The sequence below is a fragment of the Lissotriton vulgaris genome, chromosome 2_1 (genome assembly GCF_964263255.1).
Source record: "Lissotriton vulgaris chromosome 2_1, aLisVul1.2, whole genome shotgun sequence".
Lineage (NCBI taxonomy): Eukaryota > Metazoa > Chordata > Amphibia > Caudata > Salamandridae > Lissotriton > Lissotriton vulgaris.
In genome coordinates this window covers 944,150,597-944,163,026 of record NC_141687.1, presented here as the reverse complement: position 1 = coordinate 944,163,026, position 12,430 = coordinate 944,150,597, and the positions used below count along the sequence as shown (strand labels likewise).

At 52.2% G+C, this 12,430-nt stretch overlaps 1 protein-coding gene across 11 annotated transcripts in view; it reads left to right on the top strand.

The window, feature by feature from the left end:
* The window catches only part of MAP7D1 (MAP7 domain containing 1), a 268,439-nt gene that overhangs the window by 127,560 nt on the left and 128,449 nt on the right, over positions 1-12,430 (top strand). The gene's annotated exons all lie outside the window — the stretch shown is intronic.

The window sequence follows — 12,430 nt, the reverse complement described above, 5'->3', positions numbered from 1 at the left end:
CCCTGCTACGTCACAGGAGATGTCATCACAGGAAAAAGCTCCAACAAAAGTGGGTTCGAAAGTCCAAAAGAAACCTAAAATGAAAAAGCGAAGTTGGAAACCTGATAAATAGATGCACAGTTCGGATTCTATCTAAAACGTGTAAAGTGACTCAAATTTAACTGAATGATTAAAGTGACAGGTAATGTTACTCTTCAGCCTATTGTTACCTTAAAAACATTTGTTATTTAGCACTACAGGTCCACGTTCTTGGTGGACTACCCTGTACACCAGACTCTAAACCCCCCCCCCCCCACCCCCCAAGTATCCAGATACAGTGACCGGTGGGGTATGTTGCCATTGGCATCCCAGCGCCACAGAGATGTTCAGGTGAACAGGGTCTTGTTAAAGAAAGGCATGAAAGACTACATTAAATGTCTTAAAGAGATGTACCAAGAAACTGAGCTAGAAGGCTACTGATGGAGTCCCAGAACGCCACTGCCACCCCGCTTGTAGTATTTAGTCTATTCTGATGCCGCCAAAATGCCGGAGACCTGAATATCGTCCTCCGTCATCACATCCAAGTTTGCTCATGGCCTTCCAAGTATGCATTTGAGGAAGTAATTCATTCTCTTCCGGCAGGTTTCATGCTACTCCCTCACTTTCCCCACCGCCATCAGCCATTATTGTGCAGTAGTCCATGCCAGACGCAGCACTGGACAGAGGGCCTCCATTGTGCGGGAGTAGTGTCCAGTCCTCTGTCTGCCAGCCCTGAGCGGCAGGTACCGCATCAGGACCTGCTTGACCAGTAGTCCTCCATCTGTCTCCACAATGCAGTTGTCTATCCCATCGGTGCACTTCAAGCCAAATGGTCATCAGCGTAAAGAGTCCCTCATGGGGTTATAGAGTTCAGTGGTCCGAAGAGTGGGGCCTGGGGCGGCCTTTGCCTCACAATTTTAACACGCATATTTTTACTGCGATTATGCATTTACAACACTTGCCAATTCCACGCATTTAAGGTAAGTTTAGGAGGGGGGGGGGGGGTCCCGCCCCCGCCCCCCAAATGCATTGTTTTTAAATCTAAAAACAATGCATGGTATTGGCATGCAATGTAAATGCATATTCGTGGTAAAAACATGTGTGCTATAAAAATGCGAGGAAAAGGCATGTGATGTATTTAGCAGTGTTTTGAAATATGCTACGCAGATGTTCACTGGTCTTGCCACTTCACACCCACTTTAGCCCTTGGTCAATGCAATGCCTCAGTCGTGCACTCTGGTTCTCAGGCTGGCATCCGACAGCGATTGCAGCAGAAGTCACTAACCCTCGCCTAGGCTGGAGTGGAGGCAGCATCCTGTGTCCCTGACCTGCAGCAGTCTCCTTCACCAGTCTAACGTAATCCATATAAAGGATGTGCTAGCTTGGCTTTTAAGTGCATGACTTCTGCCTGATAACTATTTTATTTGGCTATACTTTGAAGGATACTATTAAACCCAGATCTTTTGACTGGGTGTGGGTGTTTGATTGATTCAGATGCTCCGTCCATCACCAGCCCCTTTTGTACCGCTTTTGGCCGCCATAAGTGTGGCAGGGTATGCTCAGACGTGAGTCCCTTGCTCACTTTGCCACTGGATTCAAGCAAGCCTGGCTGAAGACGGCTGGAATGCCAGAAACCGGTCCTCGGAAGCTTGTTTCCGGTCGAGGAAAGACATGGCTTGGCAGTTCGGACTGGACTGTTCCCATGAGGCATAGGGTCAGACTGATTTGCATATAGCCATGTCTGAACTGGGGTGGCAGAGTGGGCTAAAGAACGGTAATGGATTAAACCCAGATCTTTTTACTGGGTGGGAGTGTTTGATTGATTCAGATGCTCTGTCCATCACCACCCCCTTTTGTACTGCCAGCATTGAGCGGCAGGAACCACATCAGGACCTGCTTGACCAGTAGTCCTCCATCTGTCTCCACAATGCAGTTGTCTATCCCATCGGTGCACTTCAAGCCAAATGGTCATCAGCGTAAAGAGTCCCTCATGGGGTTATAGAGTTCAGTGGTCCGAAGAGTGGGGCCTGGGGCGGCCTTTGCCTCACAATTTTAACACGCATATTTTTACTGCGATTATGCATTTACAACACTTGCCAATTCCACGCATTTAAGGTAAGTTTAGGAGGGGGGGGGGGTCCCGCCCCCGCCCCCCAAATGCATTGTTTTTAAATCTAAAAACAATGCATGGTATTGGCATGCAATGTAAATGCATATTCGTGGTAAAAACATGTGTGCTAAATACATCACATGCCTTTTCCTCACATTTTTTTTAGCAGTGTTGTACCGTCGTACAACCTTTTGAAATATGCTACGCAGATGTTCACTGGTCTTGCCACTTCACACCCACTTTAGCCCTTGGTCAATGCAATGTCTCAGTCGTGCACTCTAGTTCTCAGGCTGGTATCCCACAGCGATTGCAGCAGAAGTCACTACTCCTCGCCTAGGCTGGAGTGGAGGCAGCATCCTGTGTCCCTGACCTGCAGCAGTCGCCTTCACCAGTCTAACGTAATCCATATAAAGGATGTGCTAGCTTGGCTTTTACGTGCATGACTTCTGCCAGATAACTATTTTATTTGGCTATACTTTGAAGGATACTATTTAATGCCATCTTGATTTTAATTCCCATCACTCATTCGGGATCCCAGTGCTGCAGCATGTTGCTGCCCTATTACCAAATAAATGAAGAGACCTCTGCTAGATTTAAAACGGTCATAACTCAGCAGACACATCAAGGGGCAAGTTGCTGACCTAAATACATACTTCCAAAAATCAGAAGGTGATATGCTAACTATTTTACAGATGCTTTGCATACTATTAGCTCCAGGGTCGAGTCTTACTCCTTCCAGCAGTTTCAGAACTTTGCTTCCAATGTTAAGTGCAGATTTGACACTCTCGTTCCTGTTGATCCTCAAATCCTGAGGGGAGGACTTAGAACCAGTGTTTCCCAAACTGTTGGTGGAGACCCACTGATGGGTCACAAGCCGTTTTTGGGCAGATTGCAAAAGTCCTGGTCTGTTTTAGTAATATTGAAAATGATTAGCCCTGCTTGTTTACCAGTGCACAGCTGCTTAACTGTCTCCTGAAGTCCTGCTTTAAAACAGACATTTGCAAAAATTGCCAAGCAAGGCTCCAAGTGAACCTTCCAGTATTAGTTGCTGCTGGGTTTTTACTTCCCATAGTCATTTTAACAGAGAATGTGCTCAATACACAGCAATACCATGTATGGGTAACCTTCATACATAAATTGGGAAATAAAATAATGTGGCCTAGCGGCTAGAGCTGCTGAACTCTGGGTTTGGAAATTCTGTCTATTTTACCATGTAACATTTAAGGGACCCTTAACTTTGCATGGTACGTCGCTCCCCCGCTGCAGCACCGCCAGGGCTTGAGTGCCCCTGTGCCCGGTTGCCTGCTGCTCCTTGGTGCTCTTTTCCCTCTCGGTTCCCTGCTCCCCGCTGCAGTTCCTGCCGCTGCTGCCCCTGCAGCCCCGCCCATTCGCACGCCCCTGCCACCCGCCTCCTGCCTCCCAGCTGCTCCTCCCTCCCACCTCCCCATAAAATGGTGGCCGCTGAGCGGACGCGCCGCTAGTGCGCCGAAGATGTGCCGAAGGCAAGCCCGTCTGTGCCTGGACCGCGGCCAGCGCCAGAACCCCTGGCCCCTGCACCACCCGTGATGACTGCCTCCGATACGACGCCAGCACCCTCATCGCTCTCAACCAAGGCCGAACCCCCACCAGCTACCGGGCTACCCCGAAGCGCACCCACGCTCCCTTTGCATGCCAGAACTGCAGCTTCTCCTGCATCGAAGACGCAGAGAAACCAGCCACGACAAAAAACACAACCAGCTCCGTTGCATCCGGATTAACACCCGCTCCGCACGCAAACACGCCGTCGAGCTCTGGGACCTACTCAACACCGCATCTCCAGATGTCGCTTTTCTGACCGAGACCTGGATGAACGAAGCCTCCTCCCCAGACATCGCAATAGCCATCCCAACACCGACGACACCCAGCACCGCCGAACACATGCACTTCCAGATCCACACGGACCCCAAGACCACCCTAAGAGCCACCCTCATCTACAGACCATCCGGACCCGACACCAATTCTGCGACACCATCGCCGACTTCATCAGCACGTACTCACTGACCTCCACCAACTACATCCTCCTCTGAGACCTGAACTTCCATCTGGAGAACAAAAACGACAGCAACGCCTCCACCCTGATAGACAACCTTGCCAACCTCGGACTGGAACAGCTCGTCATGTCGCCGACCCACATTGCCGGACACACGCTCGACGCCATCTTCTCCTCAAGCCCACACGTCTCCTTCAGCCACGTCTCGGAACCCACCTGGACGACCACCACTACATCCACTTCACCTTCCGGAAACCAGTCACACATCACCGCACCCTACAGATCCCCCGTCGCTTCTGGGGCAGAATCACAGAAGTAGAACTGCAGACAAACCTTGCGCTCAACCCACCGACCAACCCCTCCAAACCCGACGATGGCGCACGCACCCTCAGACGATGGATGGACTACTGCGCCAACACCTTAGCCCCGCTGAAAAAACAAACCCTCAAACACACCAGCAAGAGAGCCAAATGGTTCACCCCGGAACTCCTAGCGTCTACGCGCACTTGCTGGAAGTTGGAGAACATATGGCATAGCGAGAAGTCGCTCAGCAGCCGCGCAGCCCTCAAAGACGCCATCCACAACCACCACCACCTCATCTGGACCGCCAAGAGTACCTCCTTCAAATACCGCCTCAACAACAATGCACACAACAGCAAGGAGCTCTTTAACTTCGTGAAGGAACTCTCCAACCCCAGCTCCAACGCCAACGACATCCTGCCGTCGCAAGCCCTGTGCAACTCCCTCGCCACCTTCTTCCACTCCAAGATCACTGACATCCACAACAGCTTCAACCCCCGGATGACCCCTACAGGCCCCAACACCCAGGAACCACCACACCCCACCGACTATGACCCCTTGACAATCTGGGCCAACGTGAGCATCAAAGACGCAATCAAGACCATGGGCACAATCCACTCCGGCTCACCGTCTGACGCTTTTCCACACCACATCTACAACAAAGCCAGCAGCTCCATCGCACCCCACCTATGCAACATCATCAACCTCTCCTTCGAGACTGCGACATTCCCTGAGACTGGAAACACACTGAGATCAACGCCCTACTGAAGAAACCCAAGCGAACTGAAAAACCTTCGGCCCATCTCCCTGCTTCGGTTCCCAGCTAAGGTCATCGAGAAGATAGTCCACATCCAGCTCACCTGCTACCTCAAAGACAACTGCATTCTGGACTCCTCCAAGTCAGGTTTCCGCGGCAACCACAGCACCGAGACCGCCCTCCTCTCCACCACAGATGACATCAGGGCCCTGTTGGACAACGGCGAGACGGCGGCCCTTATCCTCCTGGACCTCTCCGCCACCTTCGACACCGTATGCCACAGCACACTACACACACGACTCCACGACGCAGGGATCCGAGACAAGGCCCTGGACTGGACCTCTTCCTTCCTCTCCGGCAGAACCCAGAGAGTCTACCTCCCCCCACCACCCCCATTCCGACCCAAAGCCTCCGAGATCATCTGCGGCGTCCCGCAGGGATCCTCCCTCAGCCCAACGCTGTTCAAAGTCTACATGGCACCTCTCGCATGCATCGCCCGACAGCACAACCTCAGCATTATCTCCTACGCCGACGAAACGCAACTGATCCTCTCTCTCACCAAGGTCCCTCTCACTGCCAAATCCAATCTCCACCAGGGAATGAAGGTCGTCGCCAAATGGATGGAGCATAGCCGCCTCAAACTGAACGCAGACAAGACGGAGATCCTCATCCTCTGGCCCAACCCCTCAGCATGGGACGACTCCTGGTGGCCCGCATCACTGGGGACACCCACCACCCACGCATGCAATCTGGGAGTCATGCTCGACTCGAAACTCACCATGACCAAACAAGTCAACGCTGTCTCCTCCACTTGTTTCAACACCCTCCGCATGCTCCGCAATATCTACAGATGGATCCCGACAGACGCAAGGAAAACTGTCACCCATGCCCTAGTCAGTAGGAGACTAGACTACGGGAATGCCCTCTATGCTGGAGCCCCGACCAAGCTCATCAACAGGCTGCAAAGAATCCAGAATGCTTATGCCTATGCCTGCCTGATTCTCTACGTCCCGTGCCGCGACCATCACCCTCCACCTGAGGAATCTGCACTGGCTCCCTGTCGACAAAAGAATCTCCTTCAAGCTCCTGATCCACGGACACAAGGCACTCCACAAGAACGGCCCAGCCTACCTCAACAGCCGACTCTTTCAACGTATCCAACAGGAAACTCCGCTCCGCCGACCTCTCCCTGGCTACCGTCCCACGCATCTGTAAAACCACAGCCGGAGGCAAATCCTTCTCCCCCTCATCCTATGACAAATCGAGGACCTTCTATCCTTCAGGAGACAACTCAAGACCTGGCAACAACACCCCCCCTTCCTCCCTTCAGTACCTTGAAACCCTCGCGGGTAATTAGTGCGCTTTAAAAATTATTTGATTAATTGATTGACCGGGGAAATAAGCTGGATGCTTTCCCCAAACTGTGAACAATCGGTCTTGGTGTCACTTAATGTAATCCAAGTCATTTCATATGACACCAAGGCTGCTAATGCCTGCTGAAGAGCAGTCTCGGATTGCTCCGGGACATTGTATCATCGGCAATAGTCATGTGATGAAGTAGAGAGAACTCTTGCGAAATTGGGGTTTTGATCTACCTGCGCCATCACTTCTCCCGGGTCTGCTGTGAGCGTAAATAATAGAAGTCCTGTATGCACCCCTGTGTCAGCCTGCTGCACACCTCAAATGTTTATGTATAGAAGGAAGATCATAGTGCATTAGCTTTGAGATTTTTTTCCTTATCTTCCGTCTCATAGGTGCTTTAAAATTCACATAAACACGAAATAACGAGGCGCTTCTAGAAAAGTAACCATCAGTCACCTGTTGAGAAATCTGTTGGTCCTTTTCTGAAGCCATGTGGGGAAAATGGAATGGAATGGCCTCCGAGCTAACTGATAACCAGGAAATGCTGTCGGGAGATCTCATCGTCCTCTCTGGCCCCCATTTCCTGCTCGAGGGTCCACTGCATGATGCACTGAGTAGCAGGGAGCACCTTTCAGAATGGAGTCTTCCTCTGATGAGACCAGTCCAGCACTCTCTGATATTAGTCTCATCTCCCGTGCATGCCAAACCCTGCCATCTAGTGCACGTGGTGGTTTTCTATTTTTGTTTTTAGGTCTCGCCTGTCGACGCGCATGCGCATCGAGCAAGCGAGACTATGGTGGCTTATCCACTCTTTGTCCAACTTGCAAGGAATCGTGGCGATTCCTTGCAGTGCCCGTGACTTTTAAGCTCAATGCGCATGCGCATTGAGCTTAAAAGCGCGTGCACATCAGTTCCCTCATCCGCACGTCGCATTTCTCCTCCCCCCTCGCCCCCTCCCCTGCCCGCCGTGTCGCATTTCTCCTCCCCCCTCCCCTTATCTGTCTTCCCTTCGTCTGTTCCCTCTCCCCGCTCCGCCCCCTCCCCTGCCCGCCGTGTCGCATTTCTCCTCCCCCCTCCCCTTATCTGGCCTTCCCTCCGTCTGTTCCCTCTCCCCGCTCCGCCCCCTCCCCTGCCCGCCGTGTCGCATTTTTTTTAAAATCACCACTTACTGTACTTAAAGAGAGCTTGCCTGCAAAACAAGTTAAATAGGAAAATGTAGTTCTGTTTCTCTAAACCCCGTCGCCCCCCACGGCTCCCTAAAGTTGACGGTTAGGGGGATAAACTTGTAGACCCAGCGTGGCCATTTAAGAGATGGGGTTTGTTAAACTAGAGGGGCTGTCAAGACATGTCACCACCCACATACCAAGTCATTTTCAATGGGAACAAATCTTACATCTTAAAGTACAGTGCCAACAACCACTGTGCCCTTACAGCCTCAACGACGCCAGGGAAGGTCTCAAGAAACTTATTTCTTTATGCAAGTGTAAAGTTTTGAGCTGTTCGCTTCTAGCGCAGCGTCTGACCTGTGACAGCTCACACGTTTAAGAGGCAGCATCGTGTCTAGATCCCCGGTCTCCACTTTTGGACCCACCAAACAATTGGTTTTGTGTCTCAGGAGAGGCGAGCGATACAGCAAACAGGTGGGTGGCAAGCGCCGCTCCATGGCACTGCAGTAGAGATGCGCGAGGACAGGCAACAAGCGGCAGCTCCTACACCTCCTGCCCCAACACCAGCGCGCGGACTGCCAACAGGCAAGATGCTCGCGGGAGGCGCCCTTACCGCTTCCGGATGTCCTCGGGCAGACAGGGGGGACGGGACTGTCTTGGCTGGCATGGCTGACTGGCTCTGATTCACTAGGCACTTCCAATGTGGACCTCTGGCAAACTGATATAAAAATAATCAAGGGTGCGTATGCACACAAAGTCTCTAAAGTTTTTTGTATAGCGCGAACCTGGACATGTACCAATTTACAACAAAACCATTCAGACTAACGCATCTTTTAAGGTGCAGGAAGGGGGCGTATATTTTTTTTGTTATTGCAGTTATTAAAGCAATTTGCCCCAAAGGTATGGGAGCGCTTTACATGAGCATCATGTTACAAGGGTACATACATTTTTTGGTAGGGGGAGATTAAATGATTAGCGTTAAAACATACACTGCCAAACGCGCCTTCACATCCTCACCCCCTCATCCTCACACACCCTCTCACCCTCACTCAGCCTCACACCCCCTCACCCTCACACACCCTCGCACCCTCTCACCATCACCCCCTCTCCCTCACACACCCTTACCCTCATCCCCTCACCCTCACACACTCTGTCACCCTCTCACCCTCACCCTCACACCCCCTAACCCTCACCCTCACCACCTCACACACCCTCACTCACCCTCACACACCCTCAAACACCCTCACTCACCCTCACACACCCTCAACCCCTCACCCTCAACCCCTCACTCACCCTCACCCACCCTCACACACCCTCACCCTCAACCCCTCACCCTCACTCACCCTCAACCCCTCCCCCTCAACCCCTCACTCACCCTCACTCACTCACCCTCAACCCCTCAACCCCTCACCCTCAACCCCTCACCCTCAACCCCTCACCCTCAACCCCTCAACCCCTCACCCTCAACCCCTCACCCTCAACCCCTCACCCTCAACCCCTCACCCTCAACCCCTCACCCTCACTCACCCTCAACCCCTCACCCTCACTCACCCTCAACCCCTCCCCCTCAACCCCTCACCCTCACTCACCCTCAACCCCTCACCCTCACTCACTCACTCACCCTCACCCCCTCACCCTCAACCCCTCACCCACAACCCCTCACCCTCAACCCCTCACCCTCACTCACCCTCACCCTCACTCACCCTCACCCTCACTCACCCTCACTCACCCTCACCCACCCTCAACCCCTCAAACTCACCCTCACTCACCCTCAACCCCTCACTCACCCTCACTCTCACTCATCCTCACTCACTCAACCACCCTCAACCTCACTCACCCTCAACCCCTCACCCTCACTCACCCTCAACCCCTCACCCACTCACCCTCAACCCCTCACCCTCAAACCCTCACCCTCACCCACCCTCAACCCCTCACTCACTCACCCTCAACCCCTCACCCTCACTCACCCTCACTCACCCTCGACCCCTCCCCCTCAACCCCTCCCCCTCAACCCCTCACCCTCACTCACCCTCACTCACCCTCAACCCCTCACCCTCAAACCCCTCACCCTCAAACCCTCACTCACCCTCAAACCCTCACTCACCCTCAACCCCTCACCCTCCCTCACTCACTCATCCTCACTCACCCTCAACCCCTCACCCTCACTCACCCTCACCCTCACTCACCCTCACCCTCACTCACCCTCAACCCCTCACCCTCACCCCCTCACCCTCAACCCCTCACCCTCAACCCCTCACTCACCCTCACTCTCACTCACCCTCACTCAGCCTCAACTACTCCCCCTCACCCTCACTCACCCAAAACCCCTCACCCTCACTCACCCTCACCCTCACTCACAACACCTCACTCACCCTCACCCTCACTCACCCTCAACACCTCACTCACCCTCACTCACCCTCACTCACCCTCACTCACCCTCACTCACCCTCACTCACCCTCACTCACCCTCACTCACCCTCACTCACCCTCACTCACCCTCACTCACCCTCACTCACCCTCACTCACCCTCACTCTCACCCTCACTCTCCCTCACTCTCCCTCACTCACCCTCACTCACCCTCACTCACCCTCACTCACCCTCACTCACCCTCACTCACCCTCACTCACCCTCACTCACCCTCACTCACCCTCACTCACCCTCACTCTCACCCTCACTCTCCCTCACTCTCCCTCACTCTCACCCTCACTCTCACCCTCACTCACCCTCACTCACCCTCACTCACCCTCACTCACCCTCACTCACCCTCACTCACCCTCACTCACCCTCACTCACCCTCACTCACCCTCACTCACCCTCACTCACCCTCACTCACCCTCACTCACCCTCACTCACCCTCACTCACCCTCACTCACCCTCACTCACCCTCACCCTCACCCTCACCCTCACCCTCACCCTCACCCTCACACTCATCCTCACCCTCACTCACCCTCACACAGTGCAATAGTTCTCAGACCATTTCAGTTAGAGCTTTTAGAAATGTTTATGGTTTTTTTTATTTTTAATACTTTAGCATTGGCTACAGGAAACAAAAATGCTAAACATTTACAAAAAAAACCCATAAACAATTCTAAAAGCACTAACTCTAATGGTGCGAGACCTATTGCATTTCCAATGCTTGTTCTGCATGTTCTTTGAGCTGTGCCCATGGGCCGCCAGTCCCTCAATTTGAGTTTATTGGGTCGACATATTCGACGTCCTGCTTTAAAGTGGCGTTTTCAGCTTCTTGTCAATTTACAGGGCTCCCATGTCTCGTTCTGCAGATCAACTAGAACTCGCGTCTGTCTAAGTGCTCGGTCATAGCGCGTATTTCGTCCAAGTAGAGCTTTACCAAGATCGAATGAATACTTTGGGGGGTTGGATAGTGTAGGAGACGTATCAAAGCCTGGACAGCTCTAAGACCAGAGCCAAGGTCACAAGGGCATGCCAGTGTTCTCTGGCCTCACCCTCGCATTTGAGGTGCCAGCCAAGCCGTGGAGCAGTCCAGATACCTTGCTCTGGCAGGTGCTGTTCAGTATCTTATTAGTCTTTAAAGGGGGTCATGAAGCGGCCCCACACCCCAGGCCTCTTCTAATAAGTGGGCAGATGCAGAATCTGTAAGTGATGGGCAGCACAGAAACAAACTTTCATAAAAACACCATGTCCCGCAAACGGCAGGAGGAATTGGGTGGCGCCCAAGCAAGGCTTCCAGCAGGTCGGGAGGTGGGGAGGCCATGTGGCTAGGAGTTCCCTGGCATTCCTTCCAGTGCTGCGCCGCCTCCTCCACACTGGGAGGGAACTGCCCTATTTAAGTCAGTTTGGATTTTTTTTTTTAATTGCTAAATAGATCACGTGGTTTCTACTCTCTGCATTTATGTCTTAGTCAGCTGTTTGGAGTGCGTGTTCTATTTTGTTAGAGTTGGCAAAAAACAATAGCTCTAGTTCTGCGACTATGGTTCTCTCTGAGCTGGTGTGGGATCTCGGAACATGGGACTTTTGTCGTCTCTCGGCGCAGTTATAGGACTGGGGCACATCCAGCCTCCGTCTGTGTATGACTCTTGAGCACTAACGCCAAAACTGCAACAGGCATGGTGCAACGCTACCAGAGTCCTTTCTTTCTCTGTTTGGGGAAAAGGCACGACGAGTTTACGCTCAGTCCCACTGAGGCACACATTAAAATGTGCACCCCTGCAGAATTATGGAAGCACGCATTGTGATTCCTTTTTTAAAGAAAGAAAATGGGAGATATTTTATCATACACACGTATCCTCTGCTAAAGAACTGAGGGGCATATTATCAACAACTAGCGATATTTATCGCTAAATGGGCTTAGCGATATTTTTTTTATCGCTGCGCATCGCCGGATTTTATCGCAGAGCAAGCGTGCTATTAGCAACTTTTATCTCTAAAGCGATAAAATATCCGGGGATAGCGGCGAAATGCGTGAATATCACTGGGAATCCAGCGATATTCAGGCATTAACGCTGATGGGGTCTTAACCTGAAGATCACCTCTCATTTGATATACAGGTTAAGAAGTGGTTAGAGCAGGCGTTAGGTTTTGGCGATATTCGCGCTTAGTGCAAATTTTTTCATCGCCACGCCTGCGTTGATAATAGGCGATAGCGATGTTAGCAACTGCTTTCAGTCGCTAACAGGTTGGGTACGCCCACTTTGCATGTCATTAGCGA